Below are 16,197 nucleotides of genomic sequence, written 5' to 3'. Positions count from 1 at the left end.
GCCATCTAACATTTGCGGGCGGAAACTAAGTTAAGGTCCTAATAATTCACACTGTCGAATTAGCGTTACTACACGCAAAGGAATGACTTCATAATATCAGCTAAATTTCAATAGTTGATTCAAATTTGGTTAAAAGCCTGATCGTTTTGTTGTAATTGCTAAGAATTGGCTATCACAAGTAAAATGCTGTAAGGTCGAAATTTATCGATTAAAATCAAAAGCGTACATTTGTCTGTCGAATAGAGCTAAGAAAGTGTCAGCTATTTCTACACTGAGAAAAAAATATTTAAAAATTTACTTGTAGGATATAAAGTTTATTCATGGAAATAAGCTTCATTTCACATAGAAATAAATTTTATATCTCAAAAATAAAAATTTTCAAATATTTTTTCTCAGCGTAAATATCTTACATAAGTGAATCTCGAGCATTCGACTCTGTAACGAATTAACCGTACAAAATTCGTTCGCTGCGTATCGCGCGCACTAATCAATCAATTGTCTTTCATTTAAAAAAAAAATATATTATATATATATATATATATATATATATATATATATATATATATATATATATATATATATTATATGGTTAATATATTAATCACTGTTACAATAAATGAGACGAATTTAAATGCGAATGAAAAAGGTTGCGTGTTATACATGTATCGTATTTACTTCAATCGATTTTAGTGTATCGTTTACTGATCGATTACGATATTTGTCGATTTGTCTAAGTGAAAAAACGGCATGGCAGGCGTGTGGGAATACATGCTAAAGAGATTTATTTTTATTTCATGTCGCTACTCAACTTATTCACATATTATATGTCGCGTAAAGCCGTGGCATCGATATTAGGTTGAGTTAGAAACTTACGTTTGTGCGCAACGTTGACGCTTGCTCTCGCGCCGACGCACTGTTTGCTACTAAAGTGAGGTGAACGACCGCGTAGCCGCAGCGAGCAAGTGGGCGGTCCTGAGTGGCGGAGTGGGGGGGAGCGAGTCGCGCTACCGCGTGCGTGCCGTCAGTCACAGCGCAAGATGCCTCGCAGTAGTCGCGTTTCGCATTCCATTCACGCGTCGCGTAGTCATCTATCCGTAGCGCGCTGCAGCGATAACGCTGAACGATCTAAAAATATGCGCGCGCGCGAATCGGTGCAATTGTTAAAAACTCCATTTGTAGACGTCGTAGCAACCTGAAACAAAGATCATTGGAAAGGGGAAATTACAGCGCTTCCGATGGACGCGAAATTGTTTTTCTGTGGAATAAGGATCAAACAGAGTAACTATGTAAGTACGAAAAACATCAGTTTTTGTATTTGCGTTAAAATGAGTGTTAATTAGTTTAGTTAATTATCAATCTATATTAAAAGCCAATGGGAAATCTTGATTTGCAGTTATAATACGAAACGTCAATTTTATGTTTTCGGCGATTATAAAGTGTAATTTAAGAGAAAAACGAAATGATAATAATGGGGACTTTCTGTCTCGCAATAAATATTTTTTGCCGTAGCGTCAAAATTCAAATAGCTAATAAATTTAGTTTAGATAACAACGACATCAGCTTTATTTCAATAACATATCTTAGTTACAACAACTAATATTTTAACTCTTACGGCTAATTCGTTTCTGCATACATTATCTTCTTAGAGTCTATTATTTATTAATTCTCAGTATATATTATCATAATATTAACTATATAGAATTAATTAATTCCATGAAAACAAAGTAAATAATTTTTCCTTTTATTTTTTGAAATATTTCCTGAATCGAAATTTTAGAGAGTTTTGCAGACATTAACTTTACAAATTCTATAAAACTTGGAAAACAGTATACATATACGGACTATATTGTGTTACTTTACTACAATAAATAGTTATTTAATGCTATTTTTTCCATGTTGATTTATTCTTAAAAAAAGATTTACTTCAGAAATATTTAAAATTTGATTATCTCAATATTCTATCTGCATTTAATCTTTATTCTTAAATCCAATAAGTAGTGTATTAATCGTACAGCTTTGCTTGCTGCGGATAGAATATGTACGATAAGCGAGTATTAAATAGCCTGACAAAGATTAGTAAACAAATATCATTCATGAATAAGTAACATATAAGTTTCGTTTCTTTATAATTTCTTTATTATTTATTTTCTGCATTGGCACTGAAAATGTACATACATAAAATATATATTTTTTATTTATTCGCATCAAAGGACATTTTGCTGTGCCATTTGATGCATTGGTAAATGCATGATGTATAATATCGCGCGGGTACGTGAGGAGATTAATTCCAACAATGGAAATCTTGATAAAATAAGTCATTGCCTCGTTATTCTAAAAAAAACTTCTACCTTACCACATGATAACTCGCGATAATCTCTTGTTTTACTTTTTTGTTCAAGGAAAGTGTACGACGCGCGAGAATATTGGAACAATCGACAAAAAATGTAAACTCATTCTCATAGTCAACAGTCGTCGATTATCAATGCCGGGCGATCACACAGTCAAAACATTCGAGACCTTCAAGACGATCAAATTTACCTTTGTGCTTCGCGGACTCTTCCAGATGTTTCCATTCAGTTCCGACCCGACGAGCGACACACATACCATGGACTACTTGTGTCAGTGTGTTATCTATCGTTTCTCTACACGATCAAAACATTCAGGACCTTTACGGTGTTCAAATTTATCTTTGTGTCTCACGAACTTTTCCGAATGTTCTCATTCAATTCCAAGCTGGCGAGCGACATGCATACCACGGACTACATGTGTTAGTGCGTTATCTGTCGCTCCCCTCGGTTAATTAAACTATCTCGTCGAGATACTTTTGAGATACATAATTAGTGTCGGTATCGCATTATTTAACACATATATCTTCGATTGAATCGTGCCTACGCGAGTGTCAGTGTCAGTGTTAGTGCCACGACGGAGTAGCCAGGATAGCTTGGTCGAGAAGTCAGGACGAAGGACAGAAAACGCAGGACGTTGGGACGCAGACGGTGATACATCATATATTTTCAAGGTACGCCCAATCATTTATTATTCAGGAAGTTTCCGTTTTTAACGGATCTTTGAACGAACTTACCGAGAATAGGAACATACCCGAGTCGAAACCTAGACCGGTATTCGTAGTTGTCATTTGAAAACGAAGTAATTATAGCATCGAGAATCTTAGTTAGAATCTTATTACAAGTGTTTATTTGACAGCCTGTATCTATATTTATTACATTATTTCATACAAGAAATATTAATCCAAACAGCCGATTAACGACTCGTACATATAAAACTGTATTTAATTACATTCTCAAGCAGACCGTAAATTATTTCAGCTATGAATGCCGGTCTTAGAATTTAATTTGTCTTGCCAGTGTTGAGTTTTCAGTCTAATAATGTTCCTTGAGTTGCAATTCTTGTTTTGTTTATGTCTGTTGTAACAATTTCTTCACTTATGTTTTTATCACAAGTACGTTATCATACCAAACTCCACTTCAAATCTCTATTGGAGCATAACATTATTAGACATATAACTATTATCTTTGTCTTTTTGCAGCTTTATATCAGCTTTTTTTAAAACTATAAATCTCATCAAAACTTCCATAAGAATAGAAAAACAAAAGAAAAAAAGAAAAAAGAAAAAACAAAAACAAAAATCAGGAAGAGATGATATTAAAACTTATTCTTTTATCCATTTCCCCACACACATATAATATCCTCACTAGATAATTTAACATCCGCTTATCTGTATAAATTTTATCTACACAAATTTCATTCGAATACAATCATACTTCACCAGTTGCCAATCGCGCGAGTATGTATATTTGCCAATTAATATTAATGTGTGGTAACGTCACACTTTTACTAGCGTATAACTTAAGCTGGAGGAAGAAAGATAACAAATACGTCCAAGCGGGGAGGAGTGTGCAAGGGACAACAGATATAAGACGGGCTTTGATGAATAATGGGTTGATTATGATAATAATTGGTTGATTTAACTGTTAGATGGCCGAGGATTCTTATCTCTTTCGAGTCCCGCACAAACAATATGCATTTTCAGAGATTTGTGAATGGCAATGGGCGATCATAATTGGCAATTGGCGAGTTTGGTTTTTGCGCATCGAATGCATCCACGCGCACAATTTTTTCGACATATCCCTGCGGAGGGAGATGTATCGAAATAGATCGGTAATTGCTCTGAGATTACCTTTAAGGTAGGTGTTAAGGTAAGTGGTGAGGACACACTTCACTCATGGCTATTGAGCAATTATCGAGCAGAATGACTATCGCGAATAACAATGAGCCAGTGTTGGTTTTGTGCATTCGATGCATCCGGGAGCTTGGTTTTTCCGACATTTTTTCCCGCGAAGCAAAGAAGACGGCTTTGATCGCACGTCTTTACAATAAAAAAATTATACTTTTATATTTGGAACTAAAATATTTGATATATACAATTTGGCTGGCATTACCATGTTTTCCACTTGTGTCAAGTAAAACGCATTAGTGAGAAAGCAAAACTACACGATCGGTAATTAAATTTTTCTGTTGCAATTACTAAATATTTAGTAGATCCTATTTTCATCAAATTTTGATGTGCCAAATTTTCGTTTCGACAACAAGATCTCTTTTTCAATATAGACTTTATTTTGTTTGAAAACGTCGAGATGAACATCGGATCTCGAGTCTTTGTCGTCGAATTGCGATTGTTCTCAGCGACCCGCAGTATACGGGTGAAATTCTATCTACATACACGGAGGAAGAAATTTGGTTGTATTAAAGTGCAGCTTATATAGTAGTAATAAACGAACCACTATATTTACATAGTTGAAAGAAATATGTAAAATTTTGATATGCCAAATTTTGTCAAATTTATGTCAAATTTAGAAACAAATTTTGGTCATAAAAATCATAGAAATTTTATGTCCTTTAACCAAAACACGTTGCTTCGTTCATTAAGACCGTTCACTTCATATTAATACAGCCAACTTTTTTCTCCTGTATATAATAAGGTAATTGAATATTAAATAATTAAAAAATAATTACAATAACTGAAAATAAAGAAAGTTCGGATATATATTAAATAATTCTTTAATATCAAATAATCCTTAAAATTGAATAATTCTCAAATAATTCTTGAACGTGCCTCGTCAAACTTCTTCATCATGGAGGAAACGACAAGAAGTGGCCGTTTATAACAATCAAGGTAGGTCAATAACTTGTATATCTCCGGATTCTTCATTGACTCTTCAAATACAACGGAATTTGCAGGGTCAACGTAGAATCAAAGTTTCGACTCGGGTTGGAGGAAATAATAGAAATCGTGAGTTAGCAATCCTTACAAATAGCTACAAGTGCTCGAAAAGACATTCAGACACAGAAGATTGAGTCTGATAAGCCCTGACGATACCCCAAGGGTCAAACAACACAGGGTTAAACAACAAAAGTTGACATATTTATCGCAAAACTGAAGATTACGTAAGACGCGTTGATGAATATCACACGACTTTGATCTTCTTACGGCATTTAACGGATAGGCGGTTATAAACCCAGTGACCCGCGGTGAACGAAATGTCGCGCTACACGTCGAGCTGTGCGCGTTAAAAATCGCGGCGCATTAGTTACGAAGTAACGCCTCACGCAGACGGTTTTGCGCTGCGCTGCGCTCCGCCACGCCGCGATATATTACAGCGAGAAAAATAGCCGGGCATCAATTACGTATATAATACCACGCACTGCTGCCGCTCTATATCGCGGTAAACTCAACGGGATAACGCAGAGCGGTGCAGGCCGCGCGCGAGCTCCTCCATTTGGACGTCATTCATCTGGGCTTCACTATGGAAATCTATCCTGGGAGCTATGATAACTTTTTTTTTTTCCCTCGGTGAGGGACGTGAAGGCTCACCCACGACGGCGACTCTCAACTTCGCGCCACGACAAACGCGACGTACCGCAAATTAACCGCATTGCGAGCGCGAAACGAAGCTCCTCTCCAAACAGAAATTTTTCCCTAATTTTTCGAACATGTAATGAGTACCCGCGGGCTTAGAGATAACGTATGCATAAAATGCAATTTCGCAGTTAAACTTTATGACGAGGAACTCGAGCTTTTTAAGCTGGCGACTTCGTACAGTGTCATTTGGCGCACCGTCGGGATTTAAATACCGTCCCGTATTTGGTCCATTTTTACACGAGACTAGAGGGATTCGAATAACCGCGCGCGGGATCTACTCGCGAAATGTCGCCGCGACGACATTGTACAATGTGCGACGCGTCGGCGTTCGCTCGGACAAGCGTCGGAGCTGTTTCACTCGCGACTCCTTTTCCGTGCGAGAGCACGACGCCGTCGTGTACTACGCGTCGCCTCCTGGCAATGGCATCGGGCATGATAAATGCATCGCCGCGCGAAAAAGCCGCTGCAGTTTGCCGCATAATAACCGGCGAACGGGGGGTTGGGACATTTAGTGCACTTAGACGGGTGATCTATCGGACGTGAGCGGGCCGCAGGCATCGACGCGGGATATACTTTTTCGCCGGTCTAACCCATTTCCCCTGATCTATCGACTTCCTTCGGATAGACTATCCGTGTAATGGCTTCCGCGGCACCGCCATGGTTCGCCCTTTTTTCGTCGTGCCGCCGGATAAAGGCCGAATTTGCTACGGCACGCCGACGATCGACAGACACGCCGATTCGCACGACCGCATATCAACGAGGTTCCTTTGATAAGACATAGACGCCCGGAATATACCTTATGTTATAGACATTTATAATAGACCGCACATTGCTGTACATTGAAAAAAAAGAATGATTAATTTAACTAAAACAATAGTTATATTTTTGGCCACATTAACCACATTTCTCGTTGTTCTAACACGAAAACGGTAGTAGTAACATGCATATAAGGTTATCATCATTAACACTATAGTAAAATTTAACTTAAAAAAAAGTTTTCTCGATTACAATTTACAGTAGTTATTTTTCTATGTGATTATAGTTACAAATATTTTCTTCTCGATGTAGAGGAAATAAAGTCAGCATTATTAATCCTTTCGCTACTAATTTTGTTTTTTAAAAGTATAATTCTTTTGCTTTTATTTCATTAAATATATTAATATATAATGTAGTTTTAGCAAAAAAAGAATTAAAAGTTTTATGTTTGACGCCAAAAAAATGCGGCTAGGATACTAATGTCTTATTAAAGTTTTTAGGAGGGTATATTTGTTCTAATATATGGGATAATAAGTAGAATAATAGCTACTATCTTCTAAATACTAGAAAGCTGTTTATTCAATTGAATAAGGTTATTATTAATGGTGAGGAAAACATATGTCCCGTTGGTAGAAAAAGGGTTAAGAGAGAGCAATGGAGAGTAAGATGCTTTTCTTGTCTAACTGTCTAGTTGATGGAGAAAAGTGATCACATGATCAATTCGTTCTCCCTTTTGTTTCTCCTACATCGTCCCCTTTGAGTAGTCCTACGAAACCCCGCTAGCAAACGTGTTAAAGGAAGGTTCTGTTTTAAATAATCGAAGAACTAGGTTTTTATCAATTTTTTTCAAAAAACAAAAATATGAATACAGAATCTGTGAACTATTATTATTTATCATTTTATTTGTATCATATTATTTATCATCTATTATACTACATACTATTTATTTTATATATTATTTGTTATATATATATTTATCATTTATTTTATATTCATTTATATCATACTATTAATTTATATCATACTATTTATTATTTTAAGTAAATAACTTCTTTTACTTGAAAAAGAGATTGATATTTCCTTGTCCAGATTTTTTCCAAATAACTTTTATAAACAGAATATAATTAAAAAATAATATCGTTCCCTTTTAAAATACTGTGTGACAGGGAAAGCATTTGACCGCGTATATCTACGTCCCAATAAATACCAAGTATCAATAACATAACATCGATATTATAATCACATAGTATATTATATAACTGTTACGTATATGTTATGTAACTGTTATGTTACATAAAATGTAACAGTTACATAACATACCATATGATTGAGCTAATATCGATATTATGTTACTAATACTTGGTGTTTATCAAGTCTTGTCATGAGTCGTCCTGTAAGATTGCCGTAAGAGTCTATTCTATTCGTCTATGACTCTGTATATGGTTGCTCTTGCTCTCTCGCACAGCCCGTATGAATCCGCCAATTTTCGAACCGGCAGTCGTTTCACTCGCGATTTGCGAATAACAATTCTCCGGGTTCGATTCAACGCGGGCGAGAGTGTATACGCGGTTCGAGAACGGCCATTTATCGGCGGAATTTCGGGGATAAAAGTGTAGGATGGCGGGACCGCGGTAAAAATTGGACGATACGTACTGCACGATGATGCGCGGATCGTCCACAGGGGATGTGTTTGATATAAAAATGCCTGCAGCTTCCGGCGCGTCCGCCGGCTCGAGAAAAAGAGAGTGGATAGGCACGCTGAATTTCGCCGATAAATAAATTTTATCGTCAATAACGCCGGCCGGATATCGCAGTGAGCCTTAAAGACAAAGTACCCAGCCTCCGGGTACTCTCTCGAGGGGGCGAGCGGTATAGAAAAATCGATAATCGACCATGGGAACGAAAGATTCCCTTCGCGATCTTTCTTTTCTTCACTTCTTCCTATCTGCTGCCGTGACGGCAACCAAAGGACACATGGTAGACGCATGTACAAATTTGTGCTGATTATATCGATGAATTTTATACTTTAAAAACCACAAATAGGCCTATAAAAGCCAAGCACGGGAATTTGTTGTGCAATAAATATGCACAACAAATTTCTGTGCTTGGTTCTTATAGGTCTATTTATGGTTTTTTATTTTTAATTTCAGAGTCTTCTATAGAGTGTCCCAGAACAATCTCCGAAGTTTTAGTGCGAATTAAGATGAATATAAAAGTTCTATATAGTTTTGCAATATTTATAATTACCGAAATATTAATTAAAAAAGATTTGTGAGTGATCACGTGAAATATGACTAAGTTTATACAGCAGCTTAAAACCGGTTTAGTAATTACCGTAGTTAGTGAACTCTTGAATCCAATTGGAGTATATTTCTAGATCTAAAAGAATATACCAATCGGATGCGAGAGTTTACTAAATACGGTTGTTACTAAATCGGTTTTAAGCTGCCGTGTAAACTTAGTCTATGATAGATGAGTTGTATTGGCGACATCTGCCGTGTCACATGCTTGTATATTAGGTCAAACTAAACAAAAAAGTCTTCTATTTTTTTCTCAACTTTGTAGATTTCTAGTTATTAATTAGAGAACATATTATCACAAGCGACCATTTGCCAATCTTTGCTGACTAATAATTAAAAATCTACAAAGTTACTAGCAAAATAGTAGAAAACTTTCATTCAGTTTGCGAATATCACAAAACGGTATAGGACTTTTATATTCACCTCAATCCATATTATGCTTCCACAAAAGCTTCGAAGGTTGTTCTGGGACACCCTGTGTATGATTTTTTTGGATTTTACTTCTTTTGTTTCCTTAATGCGAATATTTCGCTTAGCATATAATCCCAGTAACAGCATGCGGTATCCGACTCTCTCACGGAGAGGGATATCACGAGTCTATCAAGCACGAAAACCGATCGAGTGCACTCCTTGCCATGCACGAACGGAATAAGCGGCGGTTGTTGATGATGTGGTAATTATTACTGATTGATCAGCGGACGTACTTTCATGAGCTCTCGCCATCGTTAATGGTAATCACAGCGGCGAGACGACGAGTGTTAACGCACGCGGCGCGTATGCCGCGTCTTAACAGCGCTAAATCGATCGACCCGCTAAATGTGTCCGCTTATCGTGCGATCTTCTTTGCGTGCACATAAAATATTATTATGCACTGGCATATTCTCAGAATACCTGGAGCGAACGCAACGACTTGTTCCTGGAAATAACCGCGGCGCAATCGCGAGAAGTCGCTTTTATTTAACAATTTGCCGCGTTTACGTTCATTACTCGTTGAACGACGATTAATCTTCGCGCCATCGACGAAATGTGCGCATATATCGTGTTTATAATTTAACGACGCAATTATACCGAAATGATATTTTTTTTTAACTTGATACAAATTGTATGGAAAGAACAATTTTGTTTGCGCAACTGAATTTCTCGTTATTTCCTATGAGTATGAAGTAGATAAAAGACTCGGTTGTAGGAACAGGAAAATTCTTGTGGCAGAAGCTCCTATACGCAAAAAATATAACTTGCATTCAAATAAATATTACACGTTTCAAACATTTTCAAACGTCCGCATTTTATAAGTTTGCATATCTACAAGTCGGTCACACAAGTTCGACCACACAAGCATTAAATTCCGAAATATAAAATACATTCCGCATCCTAGCAAGTTTAGCATTTTAATTAAGAATATTAAATTGAAACATTTTAATCGAGAATATTAAATTAAAACAAAAATTCTGTTTGCTTGCTGCGTAAAGTCAAAACAACTTTTTTTGAATGGAGTTTCAAAATATTTATTCATAATATTTTTGCAAAAAGAATAAAAGACTTCTTTTTTCGAGTATGTGATAATGAGTTTTTCTCAAATTTGCAAGAAGTATATCTTAAAACTATTATTAAGGAAATATTTTTTGCTAAAAAGAGCCACTGCTTATATATAAAAGAAGGAGAAACTGAGTAATCGCTTCTTTTAGCTTAGGTTATATTGTAAAATATCCTTTTTGAGGAAAATTTTACTGATAAATTCGTGGCGTGTAAAATTATAGATGTTCAGAAAAATTCTTTTCCATAAGGACATTTCGGAATACAACCTTAGAATGATACTTTTCTATGAGTTTTTCTCAAATTTGCGAAAAGTATATTTTAGGACTATTATTAAGGAAATATTCTTTTCCGAAGCGCCATATTCAGAAGCGCCACTGCTTAAAAGAAGGAGAGTAAACTGAGTAATTACTTCTCTTAGCTTGGGTTGTATTGCAAAATGTCCTTTTTGAGGAAAATGTTATTGATAAATTCGCATATGAAACTATAGGGTACAGCGGGGTAAATTGAATAGCGGGGGAATTTGGATAATATTAAGCGTTTGCGACAATTTCAGAAAAATATGAGACGCCCTTGTTTTATGTTTGAGGTTAGCATGCTATATATTCATATTTTTATGTTATATATCATATTTTTGAATGTATTTTGAGTGAATTTAATGCTTGTGTGGTCGAACTTGTGTGACCTTAGATGTTCAGGAAAATTTTTCTCGAAAAAGGCATTTTGAAACGCAATATTAGAGTGATATTGTTCTGTGTGTATTCGGTCAATTGTTCGCAGTTATTGCAACTAAGTTTTAATTGACTGTTCAGAACATTTTCCGGTTACGGTAGCTGAGATATTATTTCACATCTGAATTTTCCTCTACTTAGTCACACGAACTGAGATTTTCTTTCCATGTGCAAATGTGGCGTGTCTAATGTATTCCTCGACATATAACAGAATCTGGTGAAAGACACATTAATATCGGAATCAGGCACGTAGCCCGACACAACGGTGCAACTTCGCAAGAATTGCAATTGCGACTCGGCGACATGTTCGCGACGGAACCGCTCACGAGGCAAAACGAAGCGATCTCAAGACACATTCGCGGCGCGATCGGATCGCTACGGCATAACGACGTCGGCGCGCCTTTCTCCAGGGGCGAATTATCCATCGGCCATTAATCACCCCGCGAGGTTCCCGCGAAAAGCCGGCCAAGAATGCCTCGAAGGGTACATGATTGATACGCTTGGCCGAACGTAATTCAGAGGGAGAAAAAAAAACAGGCGTGCTTGTGTCGAAAAAGCGCGCGAGAAGCGCCGGAAACTGCCGGTTCCCCTTCGCGTAGGACGGCTTGATAAAGCGAGCAAAAAATTCCTAACGCTGTGTATATATATTGGTATGTTAATATTAATATAGGCTTCGATATACTATACCAGTTAATCGGAGAATGCACGATCACGCCAACGTGCCGGTGGTAATTCATTTTTTCACTGGCGTTATCGCGCACGCGATATCTCTCGGTGATTATTAAACAATTAATTTAACGACAAAAGCTGATAACAAAGTAGAACCGATATTTATAATTATTAATTTCACTTCACGGATAATCTTATTTTACCGATAATTTCATTTTACCGCTACGCTTCAGCACATTCCGGATTTCCGTCATGGCGCAAGAGAGGCGAACACGCTGTCGTCTCTAATAGGTCCGCCAAATAAGGGAAAATATTCAACAGTTGGCGCTCCGACTGTTTTCGAAATTCTTGTACAAATATTGTCGGGTATTAACCCTTTCGCTACTAATTTTGTTTTTTAAAGGTACAATTTTTTTTACTTTCGCTTCATCAAATATATTAGTATAAAGTAGTTTTAGCTGAAAGATTAAAAGTTTTATGTTTGGCGCCAAAGGGATAGGGCCGGGATAGGGACATTGATGTCTCACTGGGGTTTTTGGAAGGGAATATTTGTCCCAACGGTAATAAGTAGAGTGGTAGTTGATGTGTTCTGAATGCCGAAAGAGCTATTTATTCGATTGAAAAAGGTTTATTATTAATAGTAAGGAGAACACACACACACACACACACGTGCCATCAGTAATGAAAGGGTTAAAGTGTTTGAGAATCTAAAAAAAATAAATAATATAAGAATAAGTAAATAATAAATAAATAATAAAGTAAAGAATGAATAAATGATAAATAGTAATTATCAAGTAATTAATAAGTAATTAATAGATTTCCGTGCACTTTGATATTGAGTAAGATCCGCGAGCAAGGGTTTTCTTAATCATAATTTACAATGATTGTTTCTCTATATAATTATAGTTACTTATAGTTAGTTAAATACCAAACATTTTCTCAGTGTAGGAAGAATGAAGTCAGCATTAGTAAGAGAGGACAATAGAGAGTAAGATGCTTCCCTCGCTAATTGTCCAGTTGATAGGAAGAAGTAATTACAAGATCAATGCGTTTTCTCATTTTTCTACTATGTTTCATTCTCTCTATCTCTTGTTTCTCCCACATTGTTTCTTCTGGAAGAGTTCTCAGAATAAACCATGATAGTAAAAGGGAGATTCTAGTTTGGATACACTGAGAAAAAAAATACTTAAAATTTATCTATGGAATATAAAGTTTATTTCTGAAAAACAAAGTTAATTTTTGTGAAATTAAATTTATATGAAACAAACTTTACATCCCATAAATATATTCTTAAGTATTTTTTTCTAAGTGTAGTCAAAAAACTAAGTTTTTATAAATTTTTTTCAAAGAAACAAATAAAGATATATAGATATATAGATCAATATAGAGTCTAGACTATATTATTAATTATTATTTTAAATATACAAAAATAATCTCTTTTGTTTAAAAGAGTTGAAACTGCCCATATTTTTTCTAAATAACTTATAATATGATAAATAATATGATCAAAAAAGATAATATCCCCTTCTATAGTAATATGTGGCAGGGAAAGTACTTGATTTAGCATATCTCTGTTCTTCAATCTTGTCATTAACCGTCCCACAAGAGTGCACAGTTTATTTTGTGGACTTGCACGATTAGAACAATCTTAGTTTTAGTTTTAACGACAGCTTTGAGCTTAGTTATGGATGATAAAACTCTTCTCTTGATTATAATTAATTTTATCTTCAAAGTTCGATAAGACATGGATAATATACTAATATTAGACACAGGCAAGGCACTTACTTAACATATTGTCCTTCGTACCTGAGGTCAATCATAAATCTTTTCCTCTAGTATGAATTCGTGAAAAGCAAAAAAATCTTGAAGATATATATAGAAATATTCACTTTTCACGAATTTATCTGAGGAAAAGATTTATGATCACCCCCACGTATTGCAAAACTTTTCATATTACATAATTTCATACTAGGCAAAAAAATTACATAATTGTGATCGAGTTCACACGAAAAGTTTTATGACTAATGCTCTGAACAGAGATGCTGATTTCGTATTTCATTCTTGAAGTATTGGTTATATCTCCAGCCACAATAATAAGCTCACGTTCTTAAGGGAATGCTGAAACTGAAAACTTTACCGACAGAACCCTAACATTTTTCTGCAAAGTTTACGTCGTATTGGTTACACTGAATTACAAATGCTTTTACGCAATGAAAGTACGTGCAAAAATAAATAGAAGCATTGCACGATATGTGACGAAAACGAGCAAAAAATTTTTAATGTAAAATCTCAATCTGTCAGTTAGCGTAATATTTGTCTAATTCAAAAATTCCGTAGCTTGTATATACTGAAAGTGTGGATGCTCCAAATAGAAAAATTTTGAAGAACATTGCTCTACTTTTGCATTTGCATTTGGAAGCTTAAAAATATCGAAAAAGTTTGCAGAAATATTTCTACACATATATGGTTAGGTTTTCCGTTGAAGATGGTAAAATAAAGCAATACACATTCATGTAAGTTCTGTATATACAAGAAATACAAAAAAGATAGCGTGATTATGTTAGTAACGATCGTCTCTGCATTATCGACATTGTTCGAGTTCGTCATCGACTCCAGCATCCCCTTAAGAGGATGCTGGAGTTGATGACAAATGTTGATGATCGTCACTAACATAATCACGCTATCCTTTTCGTATTTCTTGTATATGTACAGAATATATTTACTTACATGAATATGTGTTGCTTTGTTTTACCATATTCAATGGAAAACCTAACTATATATATATGTAGAAATATTTGTGCAAACTTTTTCGATATTGTTAAACTTTCAAATGCAGATGCGAAGGTAGAGCAATATTCTTCAAAATTTTTCTGTTTGGAGCATCCACATTTTCGGTATGTACAAGCTGCGGAACTTTTGGATTAGGCAAATATTACGTTAACTGACGCTTGAGATTTTACATTAAAAATTTTTTGTTCGTTTTCGTCACATATCAAGCAATACTCCTATTTATTTTTGCACATACTTTCATCGGGTAAAAGCATTTATAATTCTGTGTAACCAATACGACGTAAACTTTGCAGAAAAATGTCAGTGTTCTGTCGGTAACGTTTTCAGCTTCAGCATCTCCTTAAGCGAGTCGATGTTAATGAAAAGTGTAATAGACGCCGCGACAAGCACTGGCTGTGTATTGAAAATCAAGGGGATTGCTTTCTAATAACGTACTCACGATACATCCCGACGATCGCACATCGCTATTTCGGTATTCTCGATACATATTTCCGCACCAGGCTCACTTTCGGTAGATAAAAAATGCGTAGAACGCGGAGCGATGTCGATCGCGATGTGTTAGTGGAGGCTGTTCGTCGCGAAAAGATCGATATCCAAGATGGCCGCGCAATCACTGACGCAGTGTCAAAATTGCGCGCCAAAACGTGCACGATGTCGCGATTCGACAAGGACGCGCTCTATCCAGTGAAAACAAGTTAGTCAAAATGATGTCAAATTGCCACCAAATTGATGAAGGATATGATGTCAAAATGAGTGATCAAAATGACGGCAGAAATGACTGCAATACGTCCCATTAATTGATGGTCATTTCGATGTCATTTTGATGGCAACTTGATGTCTAAGTAAAAAAATGAACAGCAATGAACACCAAGCAATAGTAACATAACACCGATGTTATAATTTCCTACTTAATAATATAAACATAATATAACACATGTGTTATGTAAGTTACATAGTTAAATGGGGCATTACAACATCGGTTTTATGTTATTGTTATTTGATGTTCACTTGAGTACTTTCTATAGGAAGAAATGCTAAATTATATGGAATAGGAGCACAGACAAATAAAATGGGTGCCAGTGGACTATAGTTGCGATTGAACACAGCCAATAATATTATTAAAATTGCAGCATAACCCTATCCAAATAGATAATTTGATTGACTGTGGACAATTGCAATGTGGGCAAACAGGATGCTTCCGACAAATTAAATACAAAAATATTATATATGATTTTGGTAAAGGTGTAGAAAAAGGGCGCCACCTCAGATCAGCCTGATCTTGACATATGTCATAGAGGTCACCCTTCTGAGTGACCTTCTGAAGATTTTAGCCGTCGCTCATTGTTTGTTAAAAAATTATTGATGAAAGAAGTCCGAAAAATATATTACAATTTTTCGATACTGTGTCCCGTTAACGAGCAATATCGAAAGATAAGTGCGATATCGAACAACTAGCGGGAGGCTACGTCCCCCGCAC

The 16,197-nt window shown here is 35.8% G+C and overlaps 1 long non-coding RNA gene across 2 annotated transcripts in view; it reads right to left on the bottom strand.

Annotated features, from left to right (window-relative positions):
* Positions 1 to 16,197, bottom strand: part of LOC116852301 — a 175,940-nt gene that overhangs the window by 12,066 nt on the left and 147,677 nt on the right. For both annotated transcript variants that reach the window (XR_004379739.1, XR_004379741.1), the window contains exon 3: positions 874 to 1,192. This is a non-coding gene — a long non-coding RNA (uncharacterized LOC116852301). The remainder of the gene's footprint in view (positions 1 to 873; positions 1,193 to 16,197) is intronic.

The sequence above is a fragment of the Odontomachus brunneus genome, unplaced genomic scaffold (genome assembly GCF_010583005.1).
Source record: "Odontomachus brunneus isolate Ranch 3 - 2012 unplaced genomic scaffold, Obru_v1 Obru_scaffold_213, whole genome shotgun sequence".
Classification (NCBI taxonomy): Eukaryota; Metazoa; Arthropoda; class Insecta; order Hymenoptera; family Formicidae; genus Odontomachus; species Odontomachus brunneus.
This window is presented reverse-complemented; position numbering and strand designations above follow the sequence as displayed.